Here is a 17,158-nt window from a genome sequence, read left to right as displayed (position 1 = left end):
TTGTTTACGAAAATGAATGAAAATGTGCAAAATTGCGGAAAGCAAAGCATATTCGCGGTTTTATTATTATTATTATGATGGTTAAGGAAAGTAAAAAACACAATAAAATATGTATAGGAAACAATTAAAAGCAAAAGCCAAAACCAAAATAAAATTAAAGTGAATGCGAAACGAAGCTGGTAGAAAGCGAAATGTATATGCTTAGTACATTCGAGAGGCATACGCGCAGAATGGCCTGGCTAGCGATAGAATTGGCAATGATGGTGAATACAACATTGTAGTTTGCTAATTTATATACACGAAGCGTATATTTTTATATGCAATTAAAATGTTAAAGCAACAAAAGTAATACCTGTTCTTCTACATACATATGTGTACCACACTATGGTTGTATAATTCTTGTGAGTGAGTTCTTCACCATCACTTCACCAACAAAAATTTATCAAATAAAATTTACTACAACAAAAAAGCCAAAAACAAACAAACAAACAACTATCGAAAGCATAAATTAGGAATGCAAATGGTTGATGGTATGGTGGGGGAAGCGGGACGTAGAGGCGAAGGGCGCAAGCTACAAGTAGCTAACGCAGTCAACGTCAATGTCATTCGCAGACGCACAAACGCTTATAAATTATATACGAGAGTACAAAAAAAATATAACAAACACTAACGCACCTTTCTGTATAGTATATTTTTCGAAACAATAACAACTACAATCAACAACTAAAAATGTCATTAGAAATAGAATAAAACGTATAGTTCCTAAAAAAATACTTGCAATACTAGTTAGCAACGCATATGTATGTAGATAAGTAAGCGTATACGCATACACTCACGCATGCAACGCATGAAAAATACCAAAAATACATATACATACATACATATGTATATAGTATATACAGAAAGAGTGAATAGTAAAGGCGAAAAGCTTAGAATTTTTAATTTTTATTTCAACGAACTTCTTGGCACACCAACACACACGAACACACGTACGCATGCATTAGTATATGCATAAACATAGATACAAATATATATGTAGACATGTGTGCTTGTATGCCTAATTTTATTTTCAAAGTCACTAACCCTCTAACCTTGAAGTTTTATGTGCAGATGTAAAAATGCCATCGTGCGTATTGTTATTGCTGTTTGTGCGATTGCGACTGCGACTGCGATCGTACGTGCGTGTGCGACAAGAAGCTTCGCTTGGATGAAAGAAACAGCAACATTCTACATAGTATAAAACTAGCTGCGTTTTCAAATGCTGTCGCCATTGCGATCAACACAGCAACAACAACAACAAACAACCATTCGCATGTGTCTTCGTGCCCCCCAAAGACACTGCCACCCAACCGCCAAGCACAACCAACATACACGCATTTTGTATGTACTTTGCTGCGTTAGAAAAGCTCCACAACGCATAAAACGCCGACGCCGAACGCCATACAATCGTAAGCAAGATTTGATCGTGCGAACATTGCCGATTAGAACTTTGCGCGAATGCGTGTGTGGGTAGAGCGCGCGGGTGAGAGGCGTCGGCCGGCCATTGTATTCGTTTATGCGTGGCGGTCGCGAATGCAAGCTGTGTTATTGATGTTGCTGCTCCCCACCGCTTATCTATTAACGCTATAGTTCATGCTCAGTTAGCTCGCACTCACGTATCTATTATCTCACACTCATACTACTCAGCGCGCTCAGCTATTCTCGCGCTCTTTCGCTTTTTATGTGATCGTAGGCAAACTGCTTGGAGCTTTTTGCAAGCTCGCGAGTGCAGGTCTCGTACGTTTTGTGTGTTTAGCTGTTTACACATTATTTTTGTATTATTCTCGGCTATCCGAGTGCGTACACATCTATCTTAACCACTTTAAATGTTAAGTTTCTTTTGTTTGAGGTATGCCTCAAAAGTGCTTTACAGGTGGACTGTTTTATTCTTGATTCCAGATTTCGTAATCTCAGTTTTTATGTTCCAGTGCAGAGGAGATCCTGCCTAGCTTTAAAATGAAATATCATTAACATTATTAACACATGATTAGGTTCTTGATTCGAACGGTTACAGAGTTTTGACACTCCGAACTCAAATCTTGACAGACTGTCATGGAACTACCTCATTATTTCGTATTTCTAAGATCCTTCATTGTCCCCAAAACAATTGGCACTCTCTGTGATTTAGTATTCTAAAGCAACATGGGGCTTACTGAAGTCTTCTAATGAGGTTTTCAATAAGAGCGCTAAGTTTGGGATATCCATGAAATGCTTTATTCCTGTGAAAGTACATTCGATACCATTATGTGTGGAACTCGATTTGCATGGCCACCGTGGGCACGCTTGCAGAAGTCCAGACCTTGAAGCAAATTTTCGACGTTTTCAAGCACAAATTGGCCGATACTGCTGCAATTTCTCGTTCGAAAGTTCATCAATCGTCGCTGACTTGTTGGCATATACCATAGACTTGACGTAGCCCCACAGGAAATAGTCTAACGGAGTCAAATCGCACGACCGAGGCAGTCAATTGAGTGGGTCATTTCGTGAGATAACACGTTCACCAAACTTGGTTTTCAATAAATCGGCTGTGACAATCGCAGTGTGACTTGTGGTGCCGTCCTGTTGGAACCACATATTGTTCAAGTCCATATCATCCAATTCGGCCCCAAAATATTCGGTTATCATGAAGCGGTAGAGATTCCCATTCAGAACAACGTGCTGGTCCTGATCATCGCAGAAGAAGTGCGACTCGATGACACCGCCAGCCCATAAACCGCACCAAACCGTATTTTTTCAGGATGTAATGGTGACTCATAGAGTACGTGTGGATTGGTGTCTGACCAATAACGCATATTCTGCTCATTGACGAAGCCATTCAGCCAGAAATGAGACTCATTATAAATTGGACGTAGCGCCCCGAAATTCGACTCGTTGTTGGATCGTATACTTTTCCATGATGGAATGGCAAACCTTACTGAAGAGATATGTTAAAAGAGCGGGAAAAATATGGCGTAGTTTGCTACCCCTAGCGTTATATTATTTTGTAGCGACCCTATTGAAAACCCTTCATAACCGGACAGCCATAAAGAAATTACAAAATTATTATTTTGTTGTCCTTGAGATCAAAACGTCTGGTGAATTCACTTTCATTACATTATCTTCTAATGCCTATCGAAGTCTTAACGTTGTCTTAATAAGAAACCACAGAATTTGCTTTCGAAAAAAAAATAAGGAGCCCAAAGACTGTTCTCTCGTCTGCTTTTAACTATTATACATGATAAATTAACAGTTATTTCACCTAACTTCGCATTCTATTAGTTTTGCTAGACAAGATCTTATATGAATCTAGAGAGAGTGAATATTATACTGAAACTGAGTTGGGATTATTATCTTTTAGTGGATGAGGACTGGGAAGAACCACAGGTACTATACGACGATACATAGTAAAACATTTCATCACTCACTTGAACAGCCTTGAGTTTGAGAATTTCATTACGTATGAAATGAAATAAAAAGGTCATTGCAAGGTCATGGAAGCATTGTAAAGAAATGTACTCAAAAATCATAATATTCCTAAAACAAATATAAATAAATCAAATAGTCAAAAGCGAATAATCAATGGATTTCTGTAAATTCTTGACGTTTACAATTTAAACCTCTGTTGACGGAAATTTATCATTATCACTCCTACCACAACAATTACTGCAACAATTATGGCTATTAAATGACGCTTATATTTCTATCGAAATTATCGAAAATTTTCAACGGCTTTTCAAAGTCAAGCGACAATTACTGAACATAGATAAACATAGCTACACTTGTGTTTGGCTTCTCAAGAGCATTGCAGCTGGGAACTAAAACAAATGTCGCTGCTGCATTTCAGTATTGTATAAATAAATTATTTACCAACAATTCGAATGACAATGAGAAGCAATCGAAGAATAAAAACAAAACCAAAAACAAAATAAGAACAAGGTTGATTTGTACTTTATTATATCAATTATACTCGTAGCATGAAGTTACTAGAAGTAGAATTGAAGTGATAATAATGAGGTATGCCAATATAATCAACTCTTTAATATATATATATATATAACTTGTTGTACAAAATGGAATTTAATCGAGTACAAATATATAAAATTTAGTACAACGTATATTAAAACTCAGACTCGATTTATACTGAGTATATATTGTACCTTGAAAAGATATTCAATAAGTTAAAACGAAACTTAATCAGTTTAGTTTCGTTTTAACTTATAAGGATAGATGAAATGAGATTGAATAATGCCAATGATAAGATTAATAGAATAGTGATCTCGAAACCTTAGAACCTTAATCAGTTTTATATAGTAATTCAATTGAGAAATTCTTACTAAAACCAATTGCTTCGGAAGTCTACTGAATATTTTTTGTGTCATCTATATTTAGAGAGTTTATTTATGTCTTTCGAAGTACTTTTAATTGCTAATAACCACTTGCTTTATCGATATGGAACACTTTGGGTCAATACTTACTTAAACCGACTAGTACAAGACCCCACAGACTTCTCTAAGAATTATAAATTATTCAATCAAGTAATTTGGGTTCTATGCTGTCGGAGAGTCATGTATTTAAAACGAGGTCAATGAGTCATCTAAAGTTTCATAAAATATTCTTTCTCGAGGGGATTAACTCTTGTAAGATGTAGTCCAACCTCGGGTGGTATTGCTGATCTAACAAGGTTTTCAATAAATTTAGTCGGCTATTAGAAGGTGGTTTAAAAGCTCGGTCAACCATAGCGAATTATGTGAAAACAATATCGAGAATTGAGAAACCACTGTCTAACCCCATTAAGAGTATTTAATATATTTTCATTAGTCAAATTGAAGAATAGAAGCCTTTTCAAAGGCCCCTTTTTTGTTCTGTGAATATATTGTTTCAGATATCTTATGGTTCCTTGGGACTTTATTGAGTATTTCCAAAAAATAATTTTGCTTCTGTTTATCGAATAGAGATGTGATCAGAACTGATGTCAAAAAGACTTCCCCAACTTGGGAACGATGCACAATGTGACTTTGATGCTATGAATAGTGGACCTTTGGACCAATCATTGGCAAATTGTTGCCATTTTGACAAAATACCTACATAAGTAGTACTTCACTTCCCATATTTTACAAGCTTCCCTATAAAAATCTGGGTCAGTTCCGGGACCCGACTAAATCAAGGTTTCGACATCTATTTTCAATATATACATTATTTATATAATATATAGAGGGCTAAAACAAGAAGAAACACTTTTTGATGACCACTAGTGCCAGATCCAGACCGGAAAAATATAGTCAACCTGCTTCTTCAAATTTTACAAGTTTCTCTATAAATATGTAGGAGTTTGTAATTATTCTAAATAACGGTAACAAAAGTATACATAATTCCAAAATTAACCAGTTTTTCCATTTTTTTAATTTTATTACAATATTACAAATTTATAGCACCAAGGGCTAACTGGTAGTTAACGCGCAGTAGGCCTTGTTCCGGCAGCTAAATTGTCAGCACGAACACATCGTTCTTCGGCGTGTAATGCAATCCGTCAAAAACGCTTTAATAGATAGCGTTCAAGTGTGGTTTTTTAAATATATGCATACAAATATAAGCCTATACATACATATATACACACTTCAATATGAACAAACAATCCAAAACATACATAAATTATAAACTTTATGCGCTGCGTTTTAGGCCTGAATATTCAGTTTTCTTCAATCGACGGCGAGTTTTCTGTACTTCAAGGTCAACATAAGCTGTTGGTCTACACTGTGCGTTGGATTGTTTGTGTGTGTTTTATTGGTGTTTTGTCTTTGTGTGCCTTCATTGTCTAATGCAGTTTGGTCAGATTTTATTTTATTTGAAGTTTTTTTTCGCTGTCTTTGTAGGCCCTGCCTCCAACGCTGACCTCGAGCAACGGCACGTGTACGGCTTAACTGCAAATGCCTCCGCTGCTGCTGCATTAATGATGAATGCTGACCTTTCCCTTCAGTTTTCCAGTTTCTCAGCTTTTGCTCAGTTATGTTTTAATATTCCTTTGTTGTTGTAATTTTCTTGATTTTTCTTTTATCGAAACCAGCTTCATTATGAAATGCAGCACGTGAAGTTTCAAGTTTCAAGTTTTGTCTTCTTCTACTTCTTCTTCCTCTTCTTTAACTTATTCATGTAATTTCAAGGTTAAGGGCACTCATAAAATGCATTTCAAATGATGCATCAACTTTTTTTTAAGTTTTTCGAATTCAAATTTAATTTTTTAAGGGTCAAGTGTTCGAATGGAAATAGGTCAATTGCAAAGTGTAGTGCAAGAAATAATGCCGAAAAAATTAGTAAAAATTATAACGCAGGTTATTCAAGCTCCTCATAAATTATAAGCAGGAAATACATATATTACAATTTTTGTAAATGAATGAATATTAATATAGAAAAAGAAATAAAAGAAACTTAGCTCAGTATGATTTTATTTAGCTAATTTAATACTCAGATTAAACCAAAATTTGCATTTTTAAACTCGCAGACTGAGATGAGGATTTTACGGTATGCAACAACAACAATGGGAATTCAGTGCAACCTCCATTTTGTAAACCGCTACCGCGTAATAAGTAGTCAAAGAGTTGGGTCAAAGAAATTTACTATTTACAAGACAACGTTAGAGCCTATCTGTGCCCACAAGATCCTTCAACGGATTCCAGCCGAACGAAAAAACCGAAAATATATGAATCAAAGTCTCCAAATCATATACAATGCTCCAATTTGAAACAAAGGTACAATGGATATCACCTAGACAGCCAAACCCACAGCTGCCAGTCCTTTGTGATTACACAAACTCCTAAATATGGACACCACCGAGCTTCAAACGTCGACAAACGCTTTGAATCTGTTAAAAATCAGTTAAGGCGCTTGATATCTAAATTCTAATTGGTGTAAATATCTAATTGCCAAAACTAGTGTTGCCGAGATGTTTCAGCCTCGGACTAGTAAAAGCTGGACAGTGAAAGAGGAAGTGTCTAGATGTTTCAATTTCCTCCAAACAAAAACCGCAACTTGCATCCTGAAGGATGTTTAGCCTCACGACATGTAAGCCCATTGGGCAGTGTCCTCCTACTATTGCGGCGAGTTGAACCTTGCTAACAACAAGTTCTAAATCTTAACTTTGTTTACTTCGATTTCGTTAATCAGCGGGTTTAAGATGAGTAGGTGATTAGCCTTCTGCATCCGAGCCTTGTTCCGGGGATGCCGGTTTCGCCTCTAGGTGGGCTGTGACATGGGAGTTTCCTCCTCGCAGGTGCTAAGGTTATACCACTTTTACTCGGCCGTCAGAGCCTCGTTCGTTGTGAACAGGGGGTACCTCGCGAAGGTGAGGTTGACATTTGCCCATTTTTGTATGAAATGTATGTTCCACCTAGGATCTACGGAAATATATATGATAGCAAGTAGTTCAGTGGATCTTCTGTGGAATATTAAAATAGTCCCCAATCTATTTGTCAAATACTGGTAAGTTGAAAGTTCTTGGTCATATAAAAATGAGGTTATGTTAAACTATGTGTCATGACTCATGGTAAAGACTGGAAGCACGATTTCGACATCTATGGTATCCAAACCTAATCCTCAATGAAATATGAGTGAAAAAATAGGGGTTTTTTGATAAATAGATTATATATTATATACGTACATATATATATGTATATGTATGTACACATGACTGAGACAAGAGGAATCAGATTTTGATGGCCAATAATGCCTAATCGTTTTATCTTTGATAAATATTTTTATTCTAATTATATGGTTCAACTTTTAATATGCTTCTTAATGAGGTGCCTGTAGCTTTTAGACCATCCAAAATAAATTTTTATGAAAAACGAATTCAAATCAGTTATGCGCTCAATATTATCATACTAGGAATCGACTACTCAGGGTTTTGTGTAGTTTTACTAGCTTCTCGGAATTAAATAATATTTTAATCTGTCGGCGATCTCAATATAATATTTCAAAATTTAACAGTTATATATGTATATATTCTAGTTCATACGGTTTCACCATAAATAAACAGCGATATTGTATATGCATGGACTCATACAATTACTCTTACAAAAATTTGTTGTAAATATGTTATCTGAAGCCTGTCTACTAACATTTTTTATAAATATTAAGCTAGTATATATACACCTACATACATTTTTTTTATATATTTATATATATGTATGTGCATAAGTATATGTATGTGAAGTTACCTACATACCTGTAGTTCTACATATGACTTGACTCTATGCACATCTGTACACATATATATGTATATGTATGATTATGAATTATCAGAAGCCCGTAAATAAATAAGCTAAATATGCGTGCATATCTTGATAATTTTTTTTTCGCTATTATTTTATTTTATTTTCATGCGTTCGCCGCATTTGTAATCACTCATTTTGTCACGTATGTAGTAGATTTGGCGAAAAGGCGAAATGTATTGTAATAAACAAAAACAAAAAACAAAAAAACTGCGTACAGACATGCCCAAGTTCATGCATACACGCAGCAAAGCAAACAAACGTCACTAACTTTATACAACAACAACAATAATAACAACAACAGCAATGCCAAAAACAAGTGATAATGAAAAAATATAAAAAATTGCTGTGCGATAACGCAACAGACGATGAAAAAGTGTCATAATATTACAACAACAACAAAAACAAAACACAGCTAACATTACGCCCAACAACAAAGGCAACAATGTAGTAACAATTTATACCAACAATAATGCCACCGCTGTGCGAGCGTGTACTTAACAAGTGCTAAAGACAGCAGCGGCAGCAACAGCAACACCAACAACGGTAACAGTAATCAAAAGCCGAATTGTAATGATTTATGAGTATGTGTGTTGCAAAGGTGCGTAAGGGCACGCACCCAGCGTGAATGCAGGTTGTATGCATTGCATGTGTATGTTTGAGTGTTTTGAGGAAAAAATGAAAGCCCACCCATGCATATTTTGGTTTCACGCACATTTTTTGCCTATTCCAACTCATAGCAGTGCTTTACATGCATATATATACATATTTATACACATGTACATATGTATGTATGTAAATACGTATGCAAAAAAAAGGCTGGTGACATACAATTTAATTACATTGTTCCAAAAATTTGAATGGCATAACTATTCATAAAATCATGACTTCTATACATTTGCACTAACATACATATGTACATATATACTTATATGTATATTAGAAGTAAGTGTGTATGTGTTTACAAAAGTATTTCCACTGCTAGGGCTATGTGGGCAGATGAAGTATTCTAGAGAAAACACCCACACGAATAATCATGTAAGTGGAATTTGCTCTGTGGCATATGCGTTATGGCAATATATGGTACTTAGATTTCAAATACTTTTCGTGATCATGCTAAAAAATACATATACTTACATATACATATGTATATATAGAAACGCAAAGTCTTTTCTCGTTCTAAGTTATAAATTGGTTTCATATCTACATACTATGTAGTATATAAAAACCAATATATTAGTGACACAACAACTTTTGTCAGCGTCATAAGCGGTCAATGGAGTTCAAACCTCAATGTAAATATGCTCATATTAGATTATCATTATCACTACTAACATTCAGTATTAAGAACTAAATGAAGATTATCAAATTATAAGATGATCATTAGAAATGTTGATCAGAAAAGAGTAAATTCATATACATACATATCTATGTAATATGATTTGGTACTACAATTGAATATAATTCGGTTGGCCCTAATATATTTATTATAAGAAGTTTCGTTCTCGAATATCAATCAAAATGTGTGATATAACAATAATATTCTTTTAGTTAATTTCACTTAGTATGATATGAAATTTGGTTAAAAATGCTCATTGATTTATATACATATGTATATATTTCCCAAAATTCCATATACTCAACAAGGTTTCATTTGACACTAAAAATCTTATCTATCAAGCTTCCAAACGAATTTTTTTCAACAGTTTTTCGAAGGAAGTCTTTCTATTTTAAAACTGAGTCGTTTAAGATGGCACTTCAATCCTTTTTCCGCTCGCAATTTACTTCAATTCTGTATTGGTATTTTCTATTTTTTACATGTACAGTCCAGTATCAAAAACTACTCAATTAATGAGGGTTAAAATTATTTTTGTTTATATTATACAAATTAATAAATTCCATAAAAATGTCGAATTATAAAATTATAAAAAATTCAGCATTAAATATTTTAAATAATATTTAAAGTTTGTTTAAAGTATTGTAAGCACTTACCGCTTTATATGAATTTGCTGCAATAAAAAAAGAAAAATGATATCGGATTAATGTACACAGAAAATTATTTTATATAAGCAATATGAATAGATAGTAGATTGATACAAAAGCGTATATGAAAACCGAAAAAATATTCCGATTAATTAATAAAATATTTTTTACATATTCAAGCCTTCCGAAATTTCTAACATTTAATAATTTCAAATACATATTTAGTTATTCAAAAATCGTTCTTTTTCTTCTACAGTGGTGTTTAGAATTCTCAAATGAATTATGAAAAATATATATTTTTACTATCTTAAGAATTTCTCGGTAATTATCCAATTTATTTATATCATGATACTTTATACCATGTGTAATATCTGCAACAAAAAATATCACGCACAGAAATTATAATCGCTTAATTTTCACAAACGCGGACTCTCATACTATCTAAGCAATATGTCTAAATAAAAAAATTTGATTTGACTTCTTGCTGACATGCAAATTTATACAGGATGATACCGTGGGTAGGTACACTAGGCGTATGAGTAATGTTCGAATAGAGCAGTAGTGGCGGTAAATGATGTTATCAAAGTAATTAAATTATTACTTTATTACTTGGACTTTCTTGATGGCAATTGAGTTAGCATGACCGTTCAGAAATGGCATATAGAAAATGTAATATATTTCAGCGCTATTTGGAAGCAATGGAAGTACTCACGCGCGACTCGCAAATATGTAATGATATCTTATTATAAGAAGAGAAGAGTAATATTTCTGTAATATATTACAGTTTAAATTTTACAAGAAAAATGAGAATATGGATAAAAACTAATATATTAAATATGGATTTAAATAGAATATAATATATGTATATAGGGCCATATAGAATTTCATATGTCTAAAATAAATATTAGATTTTATTTTGTATAGATAGAACTCGTTAAACTCGTTAATTTATTTATGTAAAGCCATAAATATATTTATATACATTCAACTTCCGAATTTTAGCCAGTTTTAATCTAGCTGGTATTCTTACATTTAAGCAAGTGTATGTTTTGTATGTAACTTATATACTATGATACCACCGGATTTAGCAAACATACGATTCGGTTCATATTCGAGATAAACTCGTATGTACATATTCAGAATGGAAAAAAACTAATTTCGATCGATTTTTGGACAATGAATCATTACCAGCATTTCTATTAATGACAGATTTTGATAATACAATTAATATATTGCATTTTAAAGTGAAATGCGGTAAGACAATATTTGTTGTTTATAATATAATATTTAGAAAAAAATATCCTAGAGTAAGTGAATAATAATGCAAATGCCAGGGAGCATAGTCAACATGCAAGTCAAGTGAAAAAATAAACATTAGATGGTATTTAAATGCGACTAATTTTACTAACATAATATTTTTTATGGAATTTTGCCTGCAAAAATTGGCGATTTAAGTTTTTTTAACAAAAAAATTTAAATATGTGCATATATGAATATCATATTATTTAAATATATTTCAAAATAAAATAGAATAGAATTCTAAATAGAATAGAATTATAATAAAAATGAGTGTACAATATTCAACTGAAAACTGCATATAATGCATCTTATTTGCTTCAAATTGTATTACACCCATTAATAATATTCAAAATATTATCAGCAATTTCCAGCTAAAATGATATTTTTTGTATTTCTGAATAAAAGTACATACAAACATACTTAAGGTTTATTTGAATTCCAATTTGTATGTATGTATTGCTCGTAACAACTTGTTCAACGTCAGGAAATATAGAAATCTGCGAGTAGGAAATACGAAAAAATAAACGCACTTTAAAATACAATTATATATGTACATTCATACACCATATCATATAAAATAAAGCATGAAGCACGAGACCCTAAAAATAAAAACATACATACATACAAACATACATATCTACAAAACTGTAATTCAAAAATGAGCAATAAATAAATAAAATGTAGCCGATGAAAATAATTCGCAGGGCTGAATGATAAGTATGAATTTATACATAAATACATATATACATATGTACAAATATACATATATTTGTATGTAAGTCGGCTGATCGAACGCATAATAAGCGCTCAATCGTTCGTTAGACCAATTGACCAGTTGAAAAAGTTGTAGACACTTCATTTGAGCGCTGCGCCAACACGTTCGACAACTACAGCGATACCAGCGTACCTGCACAAACACACACACACACACACAAGCATATATATACATAATTATAACGGCAGCGGCGGCGGTGCGTATGAGTGCTTTTTTCTGCTTCGCATTAGTGTGCGTGCATTTTTGAAGGGCAGCCATAGCTGTGTAGCGGCCCTAAAGTGTTGTTGTTGGACAGAGTTAAATATATACCTACTACTATATATACACACAAGCATGTAGATATTTATCGCTGCATATTCATATAAAAGTTGATGTATATATGTATGTATGCCTATTTAATAAAAAAATATTATTGTTGTTGTTGTATATACGTTTTTTCGGCTAACATGTTAATTGTTGCTGTTACATTGCGACGATCAAGGTTAACATAAAACAACAACCACAACAAAACCATTTGTGTTTGATAGCAGCCACAGCATTCGTTACAACAATTTAAACAATTTTTCAAGTCGTTGTAGTGGCGACAAAATTATTTTGACAGTTGTGTCGCTTTGTTGCGTCTAATGTGTACTCGTATTTGTTGTTTTTTTGTAGTGCTGCAATTGTTGCTGTGCACTGTTGTTTGATAATGAACATTTCACGCACATTTTATATGTAAAAAGTCATAAAAATAAAAAAAATATATATAGTGCAGTAAAAAAGTACTTGATTACATACATTTATATATATTTTTATATATGTAGCTATATATCTAAGTACACTTTTGAATAATTATAATAATTATACGCTACTGCACACGAATGCTTTTTCAGCATACATACACCACGTACCTCCCTCACTCCCTTCAAAATTAATTTATTCACCATCTTCACATTGTTGTTGAAATTGAAGGGCTCCTAATCAGTCGTTGAACAGGAAATATTAAAGGTCATCACGTGTTCTGCATACTTGGTATGCATGTCAATGTATTATAGGTTCACATGTACATATGTACATATTATACTTATATACGTATATGCTTTAAGTGTTCCTATATTTGGTGATTGCTAGTAATTCTGTAATTTGACTTTTGATTGATTTTACTGCAATGTACTTACAATACTGGGGACTTGTACATATGGATATACATAATATATATACATACCTTCATATAAAGGGGGTTTCAATAAGATAAAAAAAAAAACAAAAACGGTTTGAGATATCAAAGAAATTATTTATTCCTGTAAAAGTACATTCGATGCCATTATGTATGGAACTCGATTTCTTTTGAATGCCCACAACGGCACGCTTGCAGGAGTCCAGACACTGAACCCAATTTTCTACGGTTTTCAAGCATAAATCGACCGATACTGCTGCAATTTGACGTTCGATATTCGCAAAAAGTTCACTAATCGTCGCTGGCTTGTTAGCATAGATCATAGACTTGAAGTAGCCCCACATGAAATAGTCTAACAGCGTCAAATCGCACGACCGAGGCGGCCAATTGGCTGGCCCATTTCGTGAGATAACACGTTCACCAAACTTGGTTTTCAATAAATCGATTGTGATTGTGTGGCTTGTGGCGCTGTCCTGTTGGAACCACATATTGTCCAATTCCATATCATCCAATTCGGGCCAAAAATATTCGGTTGTCATTGAGCGTGTATAAAGTGGACGTAGCGCTATTAAAGTTGAGGCCATTGACTCTGAATTTCGGTAGTAAATTTTAATAATTTCGACTCGGTGTTGGATCGTATATCTTTCCATGATGAAATGGCAAACCTTACCGAAGAGAAATGTCAAAAGAGCGTGAATATGGCAACGTTTGCTGTCTCTGTGAGTCTACTTTTGTAGCGTCTCTTTTGAAAAACCATTTATGTGCATAAACATAAGTAACTGCATACATATGTCTCTACAGGATTGTTAATATTAACAAAAAATTTAATTCTTATTTCATTATGCTTTAATATATAATAAATCAAACTTTTATTATATTTTAAAGCATATTTTTACTCGGCACTATACAAATCATTAGTCGTTTGTAAAAAGTTAAAAATATTGAGAAAAAACTTATTTATTAACCATAAATTATATTTTACAATTAAAATTGTTTAAAATTAATTCTGGTAGAGCAAATTGGATTAAAAACATAAATCAATAGAAAAACATATGCAATAAAAACAAGTATTAAATTATTCTTATCAATAAACCGCACAATCGATTTTCGTTTAGATTAATTAGATTTTAAAGGATAACTTGAAAAAAAAACGAAAAAAATTTATTTTATAAGAAACTATTAAATTGAGAAATAATATCGAGTTGCCAGTCCTTGGTCAGATAAAAATCCGGGTCCATTCCGGTACGTAGATCCGACACATATCGGAGTAAGTTCATATATTATTTTAGCTCTTTCTTTTTGATAACTATAATTCCTTAAAAAACTCTCCAAAAAAATATCCTGAAAAAAGTTACTTATACGCAGTGTAATAATGAAAATATGAAAATATAATTTTGAATACTTTTTTGAAAATATACAATCTTAAAAAACTGTTATCTCCAGTGTTCCTCCAATATACGAAATATATAGTCCTAAAGCTGATTTTATCAGAACCTACTAGCTCGTGTGAATATTTAATCAGATTCATATAATTTAAATATAAAATATAAAAAAGAAATCACGAACAGAAAAATATTTTTTCATAATTTTTATGTTAGGCTTTCAGCAAGCTTCACTGAGACCAGATGAACGGTATCCGAAAAAAATGTTGCATGAACAATGTCATTGAAAGTTTGTACTCATTTTTTGTTCTTCCCATCTGTTTTGAAAAGAACTAGAACTAGGAAATATTTGTTTTATATAACCTATATACGCCTATAAATTTGTTTACTATTTTCTTTTAAATGGTCCCCAAATTGTATAATTCCATATATTTTCTGTAGAAAAACCCTAAAACCCAAAAACTAAGGACACATGTGCGCGCTTATGTAAATACATACATATGTATGTAAATATAATACAGTAAATTGCAAACTACGCGCATGTACGCACATACATACATACTTATTAGCTTCAGAGAGCATTTAGGCAAAAGTTGCGCGTTTTTACGCTGCAAATACAAATCAGTTGAGTAAATAATGCGTGTCGCATTTTCAACGCTACCACTAAGTATGTATTCCGACACATTATTTTTTCACATCTTATTTACTTTTCTGTCTCAAATACATATTATTAATATTTTGTTAGCTGCGTGCGTGCAACAACAACGACACTAATAATTATGTTAAACAAAAAAATTCAAAAAGGCATTGAATTGTGCGTGAGTTGGTAACACCGACTGATTTATGGGCAGCTGTTGCTACTGCAACAGTCAAGAGCTAAAATTGTTGTACAACAATAGACAAATGGCGTATGCGCGGTCAAACAAAGGCGCCGTGATTAGTCAGCGATGCGATGATGAAAAAGTGTGAAGCGATGCCAAGAAATAAAGTAAAACAGCAGCAAAAAATATATATACTATATATATTTGTTTACTATATATAATATACATATGTATGTATATATATATATAATTATGTAGAAGAGTTGAAAAAAAAATCGCAGTGTCACCGCCAAACTCCGAGCTGCTAATCGCAGCGGTGGCGCGCTGCCAAACGCACTTCCAACAACTCGAACGCCAAAAAAACGCACTTTTCAGCACTCCCCACCTTTTAGCGATCGCTCGCCGCTTCGTGGCTAATGCTTACGCTAACTATCGCTATGCGTTAGCTGCGTGTGCGCAGAGCCCTGAACATAACCTTGAAATTTAGTCGCCGTTGACTTTAAAATTTTGTTAGTTCATTTGAATAAATACATACATACATTCATACGCATGTATGCATGTACAGATATTCAAATATAAGCGCGTACGCATGTTTTCTTGCCTCCGTCTGTGTGTGTGCCTAATATATCAGTTGAAAATGAAATTAAGCGCTGCGCCGCTTTGAATATTATGCGTTCAGTGCGTTTTTGTTCCATTTTTAGCACCCATCAAAAAGCAGCTTTGCCATTTAAATATAACCCAACTCGCAAGAGTTGCGCCGAAAATGAAGAAAAAACGAACAAACGAGCAATAGAGGAAGCAAAAGTGAAATAAATAAATAAAATATGTGCATATAAGTATATCTTAGTACATATATTTATAAATACATACATATGTACATTCATATATTATTATGCGTTCATAGAATTCACACACACACAATGGAATCATATATCTGTATGTTTTAGGCATCATATGCGCCGGGAAATAAACGAAATTCAAATATAGGCAGCGCGTTGTTGCTGAAAATGTTTACAAGTGAAAGCCAAAACATTATTAAATAATAGAAAAAATCATGTTCACTTGATGTAATTTATTTTATATTTAATCAGGCAATAATAACAATTAGTTGGCTTTATTTATTTAGCAGTCAATAAAAACTGGCTTCACTGATATTATATTTTGCTTTTCTTACATTTCTATTTTCAAACCGTAATATTTTATGTAGACAGTTTGTTTTAATTTCGTAAAATTTAATAATCTTCTATTTTGTATTCAAATTCTCACTCATGTAAATAAAATTAATTTAATTTAATTTAATTTAATTTAATTTAATTTAATTTAATTTGATTTGATTTAATTTAATTTAATTTAATTTAATTTAATTTAATTTATTTTATTTTATTTTATTTTATTTTATTTTATTTTATTTTATTTTATTTTATTTTAATTTATTTTATTTTATTTTATTTTATTAATTA

This window comes from Zeugodacus cucurbitae, chromosome 3, assembly GCF_028554725.1.
Source record: "Zeugodacus cucurbitae isolate PBARC_wt_2022May chromosome 3, idZeuCucr1.2, whole genome shotgun sequence".
Taxonomy (NCBI): Eukaryota; Metazoa; Arthropoda; class Insecta; order Diptera; family Tephritidae; genus Zeugodacus; species Zeugodacus cucurbitae.
The sequence above is the reverse complement of the archived record's forward strand: the minus strand, read 5'-3'. Positions refer to the sequence as shown.